The following is a 12,136-nucleotide window of genomic DNA, read 5'->3' on the forward strand; positions in this document are numbered from 1 at the left end:
AGGGCAAACGTGTCTAGCGAGAGGCCTCAGCAATTCTCCAAAACAATATGCACGTATTTTGGTGTCACAGTTCCAGGCGAGCCAGCTAGAATCGCCAACAATCACAGATACATCCAAGAAAGATCAAAAATCGGGGTGTACAAGAGATGCTCTAACACGCGGCAAAGAGCTGATTAGTACAAATCCAAACTATGTACGTCAAAGATAATTCAAGGACTACGACAATAGTATGACAATTGTTGACAAGCATATTCCAAAGAACTTGACACTTAACAAACTTCGTTCTCAGTCGGCTCCGAGATGAAAAATCAGTAAACACTTCTTCAGACGATTGTCTGATGAACTAAAAAAAATATCAGAACAGACATACGTTCCAGCTTTGCAAGAGATTGAATCAAAAGAGATTCTTGAAGCAAGAGAGCTTTGAGAGAAATTTCAATGCTTGGAATCATTTTTTTGATTCACAGAACCCATGTATTTTATAGGCTTCTAATTAGGTTTCCTTAAGATCTTCCAAGTTGTGAGAAATTGGGGTCCAAACCGACTATAATTGAAAAAAAAAAAAGTTTTAAAATTTTTGCCTTTGAACATGGTTCAGCACGTCTGAGGATTGAGGCTCACAACGTCTGAGTTCACAGAATCCCCTTTAGAATAAGAACTAAATACGAGGGGTCAATGTCTAAGATTTTGGGTTCAATGTTTGAAATCGCAGAGTTCAACGTCTGAACTGCTGACTTCGGCAAAACTTTCTGTCCCTTGTTCCATTAATTCTTCATGACGTGCACTTATCTTACTCTTAGATGTCATGAAGTAATTCTTTCTTCAAATGTTTCAACTTACCAGTGTTTCAGTCAATCAGCGGCTCTTCGACTTCGTCTCCGAACTGCAAAGTTTAGTCAACTGAGCCTTTAAAAATCCTTTTTTTATAATAGCCTGTCTTGTAAAAAACTAATTTGCTCTCTTATTATCTTTATAAAACTTAATTCATACTCTTAAATATGTCCTTAAAAGTCTTTAGTATACTCTGAAAAGCTTCAAAACATATTTCAGCTAATGATAGTTTGGCTGTGAAATACAGAAAAATAGTTTCCGGCCTAACATCATGCTTGAGAATCTTCAGTGGGCTTCTTGAGATGCTTGAAATAATTTGCTTGAGCTTCAAATATGTGCAATACTAACTCTCTCGTTGGTGATCATGAAAAAGTGGCTTCATACTTGACTCTATTATACTTGATCTTTTCTTACACCATACTTTGACGCTATATTTGAAACATGTTCCTTTGAACCATACTTGATCCATATTTCCCAAACAACCAAAAATCACCCATTTTCCAGTTAAAATCATCCTTTGCGGTTTGTTATCACCAAGAATAGCCATTGAAAAACCGTGTGTGTAGGGGTCATCAATCTCCCACCTTTTTTTTGATGATCAAACAAGGATAAAGATAAACTAGTTTGATAAATTGAATGTGACCATACTGGTAACTAAGACTTTTACTTTACTCCCGCCTTTACATTAACCATTAACCAGCAACCATATATATAAAAAAACTCCCCATTACTATAAGCCCATAGAAAATTTTAAAAGTTCATATAGTGCATATATCCATGTAAATTCCGATTACACCATAACCAGAAATTTTTTTATGTGAATTCATATATCATTCAAATTCAAGTGCACACATGGAGCATCGGAGAATCAAAGTGCACATATATGTATGCAGTTCAGTTCATATAGACCATTTATCTATTCAAGTTCACATCATAATCATACCATGTATATCTATTCTCCGTTCACTCCACTCAATCATGTACTTTTAAGCATTATCTTGACTAAGATCACAAGTTGACCAGAGTCTCGTGCTTTCTCACCTTTGTCTTAACACAACCAGTAAAGAGTAACGACAATGCTAAATTAGATACCATCAAAAGTCATTCTGCCAAATATATATGTATCCCTACACAGAATCCAAAATCACAGGATTACACATTTTACAAGAGTCAGAATAATTTAGAACATATGGGTGGATTCGTGTAAAAAATTACATAGAAAACCTAACCTTGCCCCTTTAAAGACACAGAGAACAGCGCAGCGGCTTCACTAGTCTTACTTCTTCCAGAATCCATCTACCTAATCCTTCTTTTTCTTTCTCCTCCTGTCTTGAGTGCCCGTGTGCGTTCTTCAATATTTTCTTCATCACCTATTCATCTTCATTGGAAGCATCACAAATCATAATCAACATCAACATCATCTCCACTCTGAGAGCAAGCAATGTTGCCATGAAGGATCACTTCGCTCTTAGTGGTTTTGGGCATCAATATTTTTTCGATATGATGACCCCGTTGGTCAAGTGAGTGACCTTTTTCTTTGATATTTCAATTCTGAAGACGTCAGTGGTCCTTCATAAGAAAAAACTAGGAAATCTCTGGTTGAAGGATAAGAACCAAGAAGGTGCTTCTGGAGATAGCCAAGTTCTTGTGTGCGAAGAAGATTGGGCAGTCTGTTGAATACTTGAGGCAGAGGCTGAACCTGAGGAGACTGAAGCTGGCTGTTGCAGATGGCAGGTGGTTGCATGTGTGTCGTAACACAGCTTTCAAATACCATCCGGACATCCCTTATTCGTATCCCATTTGATTGAGAGAAGTGTCATTAAAAAGACATATCGGGTTCTTTGTATGAAAAACTGCAGAATATATGGTAATGTTTTAAGGTGAGCTAAAGAGAAGATGAGATTCTTCCTGTCCTCCTAAGGAAGGATACCTCGATTTGATTCTAATTCTAGCTTGGTCCCACATCCCCCTTTAACAATTAAACTAGCCAATCTATTTTCTTGGCCTTTAAGAAAACACCAAAGAACAAGCATTCGATAAAGAAGATGATCAAGAGCCTTGTTTTCGTATGATATTGGTGGGAAACTAGTTTATGGAGAATCTGGCCTTTAAATCAGTTGCTTGTATAATGGAGGATGTGCAAAATCCAATGATGTCAAGGTGTCAATTTGTCAATTTAAATGGACCGAAAAAGCTTCAGGAGTAAAACCTTGTTCAAGGATACAAGATTGAGAAAACATAGGACAATTAAACTCTTCTGGAGTAATTTTGAGAATGGGAGATAATATTTCAAAATTCAGTAGTATTTTCTTTCCTTTAACTTCTGAAGAGAAAATCCCATCTTCATATTGCATATTTGCATAGAAAATTTTCACTAAATGAGGAAAAAAACCCTTGGGTTGTAGAGTGATAAAATCAAACCATCCAATATCACGAAACAATGTAAGAATATTGGGAAATTCAGTGACAAAGAATGATACATCCAAGACTTTACCTAAGATTGGTTCTACAGAGCTCAAAGAATTTTGATAACAGAGTTGAGCTCGAGGAGCAACTAACGATTTATCAATATTTTGGGTTTCCCTCCCTGATAAAGGACCTTTGTTCACAGTCTGCTTGATTCGAGGCATGAAGACACAAAGTTTCAGTAACCCTAAGTTTCGTGTGATGAATCTGAGTAGGGTAGAAGTTTTAGAGTGAAGGGAAAGTGAAGGAAGATAAAGAGTTTGAAGTTCGGATGAATGAAGCAAGGAACTTCAGAAGTCTAAAGTTAGGGTTTAGTGCGTTGAAAATATATAAATCCCGCGACTTCAAATGTCTGAAGATAAGTACAGACATTTGAAGTTTTAAAAACCTGGAAGTTTTAAAAGTCAGTATGAGTTCAGACGTCTGAAGTCCTAGGTTCAGTCATCTGAACTCTTCTACTACAGTTTTCAGACGTCTGGGATGTGAACATCAGACGTTTGAAATGCATATAAATTCTAAAATTTTACTACTAATATACTTCTCTGCTGTGGATTAACCCAAGTTCCCTCCTAATATGTATAAATCTTTCTTCACTTAGAGGTTTTGTAAAAATATCAGCCCATTGATCACTTGTATTTATAAATTCAAGAAATATATCCCCTTTTGAACATGATCTCTCAAAATATGATGTCTTATGTCTATATGCAGTTCTTGAGTGTGAAATTGGATTTTTAGATATATTTATGGCACTTGTATTATAACACTTTATCAGAATTGTTTTATATTCTAAATTAAAATCCTTTAATTGTTGTTTCATATATAGGATTTGTGCACAACTTCCTGCTACCACATATTCAACTTCAGCAGTTGATAAAGCTATAGAATTTTGTTTTTTTGAAAACCTTGACACCAATGATTGTCCTAGAAAGTGATATGTGTCACTTGTACTTTTTCTATCAATCTTACAACCGGCATAATCAGCATCTGAATAAGTTATCATATTAAAATCCGTGTCCTTTGGATACCATAACCCTAAATCAAGTGATCCTACCAAGTACCTAAGAATTCTCTGGACAGCTGTTAAGTGTGATTCCTTGGGAGCTGATTGAAATCTTGCACACATACACACACTAAACATAATATCCCGCCTACTAGTAGTTAAATATAGTAAGTTACCAATAATTTCTCTATAGTGTGTGATGTCTACTTGTTTTCCTTTTTCATCTCTATCAAGACTTGTAGTTGTACTCATAGGAGTTCCTACAGGTTTACTTTGTTCCATGTCAAACTTTTTGAGCATATCCTTGATGTACTTAGTTTGATTTATGAAAGTTCCATTTTTAGCTTGCTTTATTTGTAGTTCTAGAAAATAATTTAACTCCCCCATCATACTCATCTCAAATTCTTTTTGCATACATGTGGCAAATTCTTTACATAGATCTTCATTTGTTGCTCCAAATATAATATCATCCACATATACTTGAACTATTAGCATATCTTTGTTTTTGGATTTAATGAATAAGGTACTATCAACTTTTCCTCTTGTAAATTCATTTTTAAGTAAAAATTTACTTAACCTCTCATACCAAGCTCTTGGAGCTTGTTTCAAACCATAAAGAGCTTTTGTCAATTTGAATACATGGTTTGGATTTTTAGAATTTTCAAAACCTAGAAGTTGTTTAACATACACTTCTTCATTTATATATCCATTTAAAAATGCACTCTTTACATCCATTTGATATAACTTAAAATCCTTATGGGTAGCATAGGCTAAAGGCATCTTAATAGCCTCTATCCTTGCCACAGTTGTAAAAGTTTCATCATAATCAATTCCTTCTTCTTGATTATACCATTGTGCCACTAGCCTAACTTGATTTCTTACAATAGCTCCATTTTCATCCTTTTTATTCCTAAACACCCATTTAGTTCCTATAATTGATTTATCTTTGGGTTTTGGTATAAGTTCCCATACTTGACTTCTTTCGAATTGATTTAATTCCTCTTGCATAGCTATAATCCATGAATCATCATTTAAAGCATCTTCAATATTTTTTGGTTCATCTTGAGATAAAAAGACATAATGATTACAAATATTTTTTAGTGAAGCTCTAGTTGTTATCCCTTTTGATGTTTCACCAAGTATTTGTTCTTTTGGATGATTTTTGTGGTATTTCCACTCTTTAGGAAGATTCAGATTTTCTGTAAAGTTTTCATTTAAAGCATCATTATCCTTTTCCTCTTTTATTTCAAGGTCTTTTTCTTTTTGACTCATAACTTCTTTTTCATCATTCATATCTTTGATGTCATAACTATTTGTTTCATCAAAAGTTATATGAATTGATTCCATGATCGTACAAGTTCTTTTATTATAAATCCTATAAGCTTTACTAATAGTAGAATAACCTAAGAAGATACCTTCATCTGACTTTGCATCAAACTTTCCTAGATCATCTTTAGTATGTAATATAACGCATTTACAACAAAATACATGAAAGTAGAAAATATTAGGTTTTCTATCTTTCCAAAGTTCATATGGTGTTTTATCTATTTTTGATCTTATTAATACCCTATTTACAATATAACGTGCAGTATTTACAGCCTCTGCCCAAAAATATTTAGGCAAATTATTTTCATTTAGCATTATTCTTGCCATTTCTTATAAAGTTCTATTTTTCCTTTCAACAACTCCATTTTGTTGTGGAGTTCTAGGTGCTGAAAAATTATGAGTTATTCCATGTTCATTACAAAATTTATCAACTTCCTTATTTTTAAACTCTCTTCCTTGGTCACTTCTAAAACTTGTTACATTGTAACCTTTCTGATTTTGTAATTTCTTACATAAGGTTATTAATTGGTTACAAGCTTCATCTTTGTTTTCTAAAAAGATTACCCAAGTGAATTTTGAATAATCATCTACAATAAAAAAAACATATTGTTTTCCACCTATGCTTAAGGTTCTAGTTGGACCAAATAAGTCTAGATGCAAGAGTTCTAGAGGTCTTTTGGTGGATATGTATTTTTCCTTCTTAAAACTGGTTTTTACTTGTTTTCCCTTTTGACATGCATCACACATCTTGTCTTTTATATACTTAGTATTTGGTAGTCCTTTTATAAGATTTTTCTTAGATAATTTGGATAGTAGGTCCATACTAGCATGACCTAGTTTCCTATGCCATAACCAGCTTACTTCATTTATAATTGTTAAACAAGTTATGTTTTGATTTGCTAATTTCTCAAGATTTATGCAATAGACATTATTTATCTTATGAGCCATAAACAAAGTTTCTTTATTTTTTGAATTTTGAATAACACATTTATCTTTCATGAAAATTACTTCGAACCCTTTATCACTTAGTTGACTAATACTTAAAAGATTATGTTTTAGTCCTTCCACTAATAACACATTATCTATAGTGAATAAAGGTTCTTTACCAATTTTTTCGATACCAACAATTTTACCTTTGGCATTGTCACCGAAAGTAACGTATCCCCCATCAATTTGTTTTAAAGTAGTGAACTTGCTCTTGTCACTGTTCATATGCCTTGAGCATCCGCTGTCCAAGTACCATTTGTCCATTGTCGTTGTTGTCCTAAGACAAACCTACAATGAGGGACACTATGTGTTAGTTTTTGGAACCCAAATTCTTTTGACTTTCTTTGTTTTGTTGTTGGTTCCACTATTTTTTTTCCATTCTCCTTGAATTTTAACATATTTTCTCTTTAATGGACAATTGAATATCACATGACCTTTAGTCTTGCACATATAGTAAGTGGTGTATTCGTGTTTGTTATTTGACGAAGTGCTAACATAAAACTTAGCTTCCGCAACAAAATATCCCATGTATAGTTTTTTATTCCTTTTATTTGTTTTACCATTATATCCTATTCCTTCTTTGTTTCCACGAAGCCTTTGCTGTCCAATCATTTTTTCAAAGTTTTCTTTACCTTTTGTAAAATTATAGACAATCTTTTCTTTATCCTCAACTATCTTTTTGAGTTCATTTATTTCTAAATCTTTTTTATTCAAGTCATTTTTATGGGTTTTATTTAACTCTTGTTTTGCTATTTTTACTTCTTCTTCCAACTTTTTAATTACGAGTATTTCTTTCTTCTTCAATAGCTTTGAATGATTCAAGTTGCTCTATTAATTCTTGATTTTGATCTTTCAAAGTTAAATTTCTTTTAGACACTTTTATAAATCTTTTTTGAAGTGAGAATAATTCAGTTTGTAATTCTTTATAAGAAGGCAAGCTATCACATGACTCATCACAAGACTCGTTTTGAGATTCGGTTGAAGAATAGTAAGAGTTTACCTCTTCATTGTTCGCCATAAAGCATATATTGGTCATCTCTTGCTCACTTGATTCAATTTCAGTTTCGCTGGAGCTTGAGTCATCCCAAGTAGCTTTCATTGCTTTCTTCTTTTTCTTCTTGTCTTTCTTGAATAATGGACAGTCCGGTTTGATTAATGAAAGCCAACTCATCTTGATCTAAGTCACTTGTTTCACTTTCTTCTTCACTAGTGCTATGGCTAGATGCTTTTAGAGCTATGGATCTTTTATGCTTGATTCAGGATTTCTTTCTTTCAATGCCATTTCATATGTGAGAAGTGAACCTATAAGTTGATCCAAGGAAGTAATCTTTAAGTTTCTACCTTCCGTGATGGCTTTGGCCTTTGGTTCCCAAATAGAGGGTAGGCCTCTTAGAATTTTTCTAATCATTTCATATGTAGTATAGGTTTTTCCTAAGGTACTTAAAGAGTTTATTATGTGAGTAAATCTAGTGTACATGCTTGATATCGTTTCATCAAAATTCATTTTGAATGTTTTGTATTCACTCGTTAACATGTCTATCCTATTATCTCTAACATAAACGGTTCCTTCATAAGTTACTTTTAGTTTATCCCAAATCTCCTTAGCTATTTTGCAGGCCATGACTCGGTTAAACTCATTAGCATCTAATGCACAATATAACACATTTATAGCACTTGCATTTATTTGAAGCATTTTATAGTCTAGGTCAGTTATATCTTTCTTTTCTTTTGGAATATGTTTTCCATCAACTATTTTAGGGGAGATAAGATTTCCATCCATAACTACTTGCCAAGCTTTCCAATCCATGTGTTGGAGATATATTTCCATTTTCTTTTTCCAGAAGGTATAATTGTGTCCACAAAAGATTGGTGGATGGGTTGAGGATTGGCCTTCACTAAAGGGTGCTACTCCAATATTTGCCATTAGATATTTTTATAGTATCTTGTTAGGAATTTCTATAACTAGGCTCTGATACCAATTGAAATTAGGAATAGCTTCCCAAGAGGGGGGGGGGTTAATTGGAATCTTTTTAATTTTGATAACTTTTAATTTTTTTCCTAAGACACTAGAGAAAGCACAACAGATAACTGATAATCACACAACAGATAACTCATAATCACACTTTAGAATACTTGTAATTTAAATGAACAAGACAATCAATAAAGCTAAAATAATTCAATCACTCAATCAAGAATAATTTTGCTTTTGTTGATTTCCCTGTGAATGTTTATCACTTTCTTTGAATAAGCTTTTAGTATGCACTTCTCTTGATTAAGATTTCCGCATATTAATCAACATACTCCCTTTTGGGTTTCCGTAAACGATTAATCGAAACGTACTTTCTAAATATCAAGATTCTTTGTTTCTTTCTCTTTGGAACCTGTGACCTGCACTTTTAAATCATACAACGCAGCAAGTATAGTATGTAAAAAGAGAGAAAGACACAAGATTTTTACGAGGTTTGGTTTCAACACAGCCTACGTCCTCGCCCTTGGCAAAACACCGAAGGGTTCCACTATAACAGTTTCTTTACTGGGTGGAACAACGCCTGTTTACAACCACTCCTTTGATCAAGGCTAGAGCTCGCCTTCTCCAAACAATATGCCCTTGTTTGGTCAACGTTCTAGCAGCCTGGAATCGTCCAAAATCTACAAGAGAAATATCAAAATCTGGTGTACAAGAGAAGCTCACACAAAGAGCATATTAGTACAAATCAAAACTATGTACTTCAAAAGATAAAATATTAAGAATGAAATAAACTTTTGAAGCTTTTCAAAGAATTCACCAAAATCCTTTTCTCCAGATGAGAAATCAGCAATTCTTTAGGATTTGATGAAAAAAAAAATATCAAAACAACAATACGTTCAGCTTTGCAATAGATTGATGAAAAGAGATTTTGAGAGCAAGAGAGCTTTGAGAGAATTTCAATGCTTGGGATAATTTTTTATTCACAAGAACCATGTATTTATAGGCTTCCAAGTAGGTTTCCTTGTTGCAAGAGTTTCCTTAAAGAGTTTCCCAATTTGTTAGAAAATTTGGGGTTCAAACGGCTATAATTTTAAAATAAGAGTTTTAAAATTTTTTCCCATTGAGCAGTGTTCAGTCGTCTGAGGATTCGAGGTCAGACGTCTGAAGTTCCTGAATCCCCTTTAAAACAGAACTAAATACAAGGTTAGATGTCTGAAGTCTGGGTTCAGACGTCTGAACTGCTACTGCAACTTTCTGTCTTGTTCCATTAATTCTTCAGACTTCTGCACGTAATCTTCAGACGTCTAAAGTAATTCTTCAGATGTCTGAACTTTTAAGTTCAGACATCTGGAGTCTCTACTTTAGTCATCTGAACTAAAAAATTTAGTCATCTAAACCTTTAAAAATCCTGTTTTATAAATATCTTTCTTTAAAAACTAATTTGCTCTCTTATTATCTTTATAAAACTTAATTCAATACTCTTAAATAGATCCTTAAATCTTTATATACTCTTGAAAAAGCTTCAAAACATATTTCAAATGATATTTTGGCTTTTGAAATACTTACAAATATGTTTCCTAAGCCATCATGCTTGAGATCTCATTGCTCTTGAGATGCTTTGAATAATTTGCTCGAGCTTCAAATATGTTAAACTCTCTTTGGATCATTGAAAAATTGTCTTCATACTTGACTTATACTTTATCTTTTCTTACACCATACTTGAGCAATATTTGAAATTTGCTTTGAACCATACTTGATCCATATTTCTTGAAACACCAAAACTCAACCTTTTCAAGTTAAATCATCCTTTGTTTGTTATCACCAAAACCAATTGAAAAACCTTGTTAGGTCAACAAGACTCTCATCTCTGGTCGCTCAGTCCCACTCTCGCCTCACAGTCTCTCTCGTGACCTCTTCTCTGAGCCTCTCGAGTCTTCACTGGTTCAGCGCATGAGAGAGACAGCAGCAGCAGTTTCCACCGCCACTTCCTGCACAAGCCTGCTCCATAACCACCAGCATGATGCTGCTCTCTAGTCTTCACCGGCGCGACCCTACTCCATGGCCTCAATGATCTCCGGCCACGGCGGGATTTTTCGTGTGAAAGCTAGAAAAATTCCTCACAATTTTCCTCCATCACGACTACTAAACACGAGCGCACTGAGACAAAAAAAAAAAAAGCGACTAAGAGAGAGCTACCAGTGTTCCGAAGACCCAACTTGTGGTTTCGTACTTGGTCTCAGATCAAATTGGGCTATGTTGGGTTCCTTCTCCGCCACAACTTCTGGGTTTTAAAAGATTTTTCGGGATTAGATAACTCTGGCTCTCTGTGATACTCTAGACACCCACAGATTTGGTTGGTTCTGTGACATGGGATGTACATGGTAATTGGCGGTAGTATTATTGGAATTGCATTGGATATAGATGACCTTCTTTGGCGGTGTTCTTTCTTTGGTGAAGACCAATTTTCATCTCTTCGATTCCGTTAAATTGCTATTTTCTTTATAGCATCTTTCACTGATGTTGCCCACCCTATAGAGATTGTTTTGAATGGCTCCAACTACAATGCTTGGGCCTAACAAATGTCCGTTTTTTTGACACTACAAAAAATAAGATTATTAGTGACGGTTTTCAATTAGTCGCTATACCTGCTGTTAGTACTTATTAGTGATGAATTTTTCAAACCGTCACTAATACTAAGCCCGTCACTATAAATTATACACCGGATTGACCAAAAATGTCACTAAAGCCATAGTATTAGTGATGGTTTTAAAATCGTCACTATTGCTCAATTATTAGTGACGGTTTTAAAACCGTCACTATTGCTCAATTATTAGTGACAATTTTAAAACTGTCACTAATGTTCTATTATTAGTGTCGGTTTTAAAACCGTGACTTTTGCTTTATTATTAGTGACCGTTATAAAACTGTCACTAATGCTCTATTATTAGTTACTGTTTTAAAACCGTCACTATTGCTCTATTATTAGTGACAATTTTAGATTTGTCACTATTGCTTTGCAGAACCATCACTAAAGTCATAATATTAGTGACGGTTTGAGAACCTTCACTAAAACTTTTTAAAAAGGTTATTAGTGATGATTTTGAAACCGTCACTAATACTTAAATTGGACAATTAGTAGTGAAATTAATTTTTTTCCAATTATTAATTCCTGTAAAAATTTGTAATTAAATTACATTTTCTTATACATAACATTAAACCATAATTGCAATAAAATTCATAAATTATTCAAAATTCTAATTCAAATTTAAATACAAATATATTATACAAATTCAAATTCAAATACAAATATATTATACAAATTCAAATTTAAATACAAATACATTATACAAATTCAAATTCAAATACATTTCATCTGTTCAGATAACAAAAAAAGTGAAAAGTTGCTTCTATAGTGCATGACATCGTCCTGACGTTGTCATAGTTGCAAACCCTACAAACTAAGAAAGTTAAAAAAATTAGTATACGCTTTTTGAAAAATTTTGGCAGCATTTCTCCTGTAAATATGACATTTTCCATAGATATATGCTCCAAACCTA

Source organism: Malania oleifera, chromosome 8 (genome assembly GCF_029873635.1).
Source record: "Malania oleifera isolate guangnan ecotype guangnan chromosome 8, ASM2987363v1, whole genome shotgun sequence".
Taxonomy (NCBI): Eukaryota; Viridiplantae; Streptophyta; class Magnoliopsida; order Santalales; family Ximeniaceae; genus Malania; species Malania oleifera.